This window comes from Gekko japonicus, unplaced genomic scaffold (genome assembly GCF_001447785.1).
Source record: "Gekko japonicus isolate JY-2015 unplaced genomic scaffold, Gekko_japonicus_V1.1 scaffold795, whole genome shotgun sequence".
Lineage (NCBI taxonomy): Eukaryota > Metazoa > Chordata > Lepidosauria > Squamata > Gekkonidae > Gekko > Gekko japonicus.
The window spans coordinates 313409-317211 of record NW_015171527.1 but is presented as its reverse complement, the minus strand read 5'-3'; positions in this window follow the sequence as shown (position 1 = coordinate 317211).

Sequence of the window (3803 nt, the reverse complement as noted above, 5' to 3'; positions counted from 1 at the left end):
AAGGCGCGAAACGTGCTGACGTCAACAAACCCACACCCACAGGAAGTGACGCACAACGCCGCCCCTTTCATTGGTCGGTGGCCAAACATAAAACAACGGGGCGAAACCTTTGGCCGTGTTTACCGGCACTTCCGGTCCCTGCCCGGCTCTCCGTGTTATTTCAATGCAAGAAGTAAAGAGAGGCTCTTTAAAGAGCCAGGGCCACCCGCGCGCCACGCCCCCCGCGCGCCGCCCGCGGTTCCCCCGTAAAAGCTTCCCCGGCCTCCTGCCGGCTCCGCCGGGCGCCCTTGAGAAGTAAACTGGGAGGTTGAACAGTAGAGGTGGCTGGGGTAGAGCGGCGCTACTGTGCCGCCTTAAAGACAGATGTCTTTGCGGGAGAGAGGGGGGGTGTTTTTTTTGTTTTCACTAGAAGTGTGTGTGCGCCTCCGTGTGTCGCTCTAGGCTTTTCTCATCCAACATCTCTATGGGTTTAGTTTAGCGAAAGGGTACCGGCTTGCGTGGTCGCTCGTAGAAAAGGCGCGCGCCACTGCTTTGTGTTTGCAGCGGTCGAGAGTTCTCTCTTTCGTAAAGAAACTGCACCTCTGCTGCTCCCCGCCGGTCCCAGCGCGCCCAGGAAAACTTTTGCCACAATAAAGGGAGCCGTCTTTAAAATGCAGCGAGGGCTGCATTTTTTTTTTTACTTGTTTTGTTTTACTTACTTAGGAACTGGCGAACAGAGCTGGGTTCAGATCGCCACTCAGCCATATTTATTCAAAAGCAAGGACCCTGATTGGAAGACAACCCTTTTAAAAGTTTTCCATATGAGTAAATGCAGTATGTTTCTTAAACTTCAGGGAAACCCTTGAGAAAAAGCATTTTTCAAATGCCTTCTGACAAATCCATACTGGGGGGGGGAAATAATTTTTAGTAAAAGCACATTTTATTCAAACGGACATTACCAGGGTATGTTTTATCATGTTCTTTATTGCAAAATAAGAGACTTGACACAGTAAAAATGTCAGTTGCCACGTGTGACAGTAAAAGATCCCTCATTAGAGATTTTCAAACATGAGACTTAAATTGGTTTGTGTTTAAATCACGCTATAATGTTTGTTTTATAAAGGCTGATGCTTTTCAGTTATGTAGTATATGAGACACACTTTTGTGAAAGACTAAGGATACTGCAGCTTGGGGGGAGGGGATCCAGAAATTTGGGTTAGCAACAATGCCTCCAAAGAGGCCAAGGTCTCTGTCACTATATTATCTTTTTAGGGGGGTAACATTAATATTTGTCTTTGGTGCTGGGAAGAAATGCATTTTTTCTTTGGATGTTTGAAATAAGCAAAACCTTTGCTCTGAGTTTTTAAGTCCCCCCCCCCACAAAACAGGCAGGAAGGGGGGGAAGTCAGTTCAATTGCTTTCCAGACTTACCTCAGCTCACCTTCATACAAGTCCTAATAGGTCTAGACAATGGGATGATAAAAAAACAAAAACCCTTCAAGCAGGGAACAGAGATCTGGAGGAATTAAATACTAGAGAGACTTCAGGAAGGAAAATTCTGGAGACTTCTGGAAAAGCTGCTATGACCTGGTCAGTAGGTGGGGGAAAGGGGATAGATAAAAACTCCTTGCAGGAAGGAGGAAGGTCTCTTTTGTGCTGAGTCCATCAGAGCAGGCAGAACTCTTAACTGAGATTTGGAGGAGGTAGCTATTAACCATGTGTTGGCCAGAGGAGCTGAAGGAAACTTCAAGTTAATGGAACTTTGTAGAGATATTTAACTTCCTAAACTGAAGAGCCTGTCCTATATTTTAACATCTGGTAGGGCATGTATAGAGAGAAGGACAGAGCAATTGTGTTTTTGAATCCCTTGTTCGGACTGGTGCTGTGCTAAAAGTATGCTTGTGAACATTTTCTTTTTAATAAATACTTTATAACTGTGGGTGCTGACAGTGGTTTTCTGTACCACATAGACCTCCACTGTCTTGGCCACACTATTTTAAAAGGAGCACCAGGGGGAAAGTAGTCAATTGGCAAGTGGCTATTCCTCCAGTGGCTCCTCCTGCAGGCCAGAGCAAGCCCATTCCAACACAGGTGTTAAAGAATGCTACCACATTAAGAAATTTGTGTGAGACACATGCTTTTGTTAAGTCAGCAGACACTGTTAGTACTACTAGACAAGTGGAATGAATTTATTGAGCTAATTCAATAAATATCAATACAATGTGTTAAATCTCTCAGATGACTTCCTTACTGGCTGACTTCAGTTACTGTCTGGGAGGGGGGGATCATGACCGTCCTAGTGTTATCAAAACACTAAACACACCTGATAAAACTTCTACTGGCCTAACACCCTGTATTAATGACTTACTGCTCTTTCATATCAGCTATAGCAAATAACAATCCAAGAAAGATTTCATAATAGGCTGGTAGTTTGTGTTAGCTGTGTGATTGAAATATTATAGAGAGCCATTTTATTACATCATGGGAACCATCTATATATCTAATTCTCAACAGTCCCCTCTGCCTGCAGATACTTATTTCCGCAAACAGAGGGCACACTCTCCCCCAACAGGTTTTTCTACAGACTCAGGGGACTCTATGGGTTTGCAGAAAAATCCAAAAAGTTTTTTAAAAAAAGACTCGGGGAGGGTTGAATCCCCCCCCATACCTTTTGAAATGGCCACTGCAGGGATCTACTCCAGGCCTTATCGCATCAACAGTGAGAAATAGACTGGCTGATAGCCAGACAGAGGCAGAGAAAGATAATTAGTGGGGGAAGAGGGGAGGAAGCAAAAGCAGAACTGGAGCTGGGATTGGGGAGGATTCTTCCTGCAGTATGAACGGCTAAATAGCAGGGGGATGTTTTAAAAGGACATCTGAGTTTCTCACCCCTACCTCTTTTGCTGTGGGCTCCACTGTCCTCTTAAAACTTTTTTTTTGGGGGGAGAGGCTTCTAACTGCTTTTCCCCCCTCACCAGCTCGAGAAAAACTGACTGGCTGAGAGGGAGTGAGAGACAGAGAGAGATAATGGTTGTGGGAAGAGGAAAGGAAGCAACAGCAGAACTGGAGCTGGGACTGGGGAGAACTCCTCGCTGCCACTCGCCCATTTCCAATGCTGTTTTTCCTGCAGTATGTATGGCTAAATAGCAGGGGGAAGTTTTACAAGGACATCTGAGCCTGCAACTGCAAAGCCTTGCAAGCTGGAGAGAAGGATCATTCTCACCCCAGTCTCTGTAGCTTTGGACTCCGCTGTCCTTTGAAACCATTCTCCCCAGCTTCTAACTGCTTCTCTCCCCCCCCCCCACCAACCTGGGCACTGCTTCTTCCCACTGCTTCTCTCTTTTGACTGACTAGAAACCAGAGGGATTCAGCCACTGACAGAAGAGACACCCTCACTTCTGCAGGAGTATACCGCATACCCTGCAGTTGTGGACAGGTTTACGCAACATTTTGTTGCAGCTCCCCACTTGTTATCTTACTGTTTCTAGAAAGCCCAGCAACAACACATTCCATCCTCCACTCTCTGTGCTGTTCCATCTCCGACAAAAATCTGTACTCTATTACAAAATGGCTGACATCTGGTTCACATTTGTGCAACTGTGCTGGCCATGGCTTTGACCAATGCATATCAGAATAGTTAAAGGGAGGGAAAAAACCACATCACAGTTTTACTTTTGGGGAAGTCAATGTTTTCTTGAGAGATCAATAGGTGTAAAGTTCTGTGATGAATATCACCACACCACATCCTGGTTTCAGTCTTTCATAGCAACTCTGTTATGTGGTTACTGCAATCACACTGTGGGAGACAGGGTGGGTAGGCATCT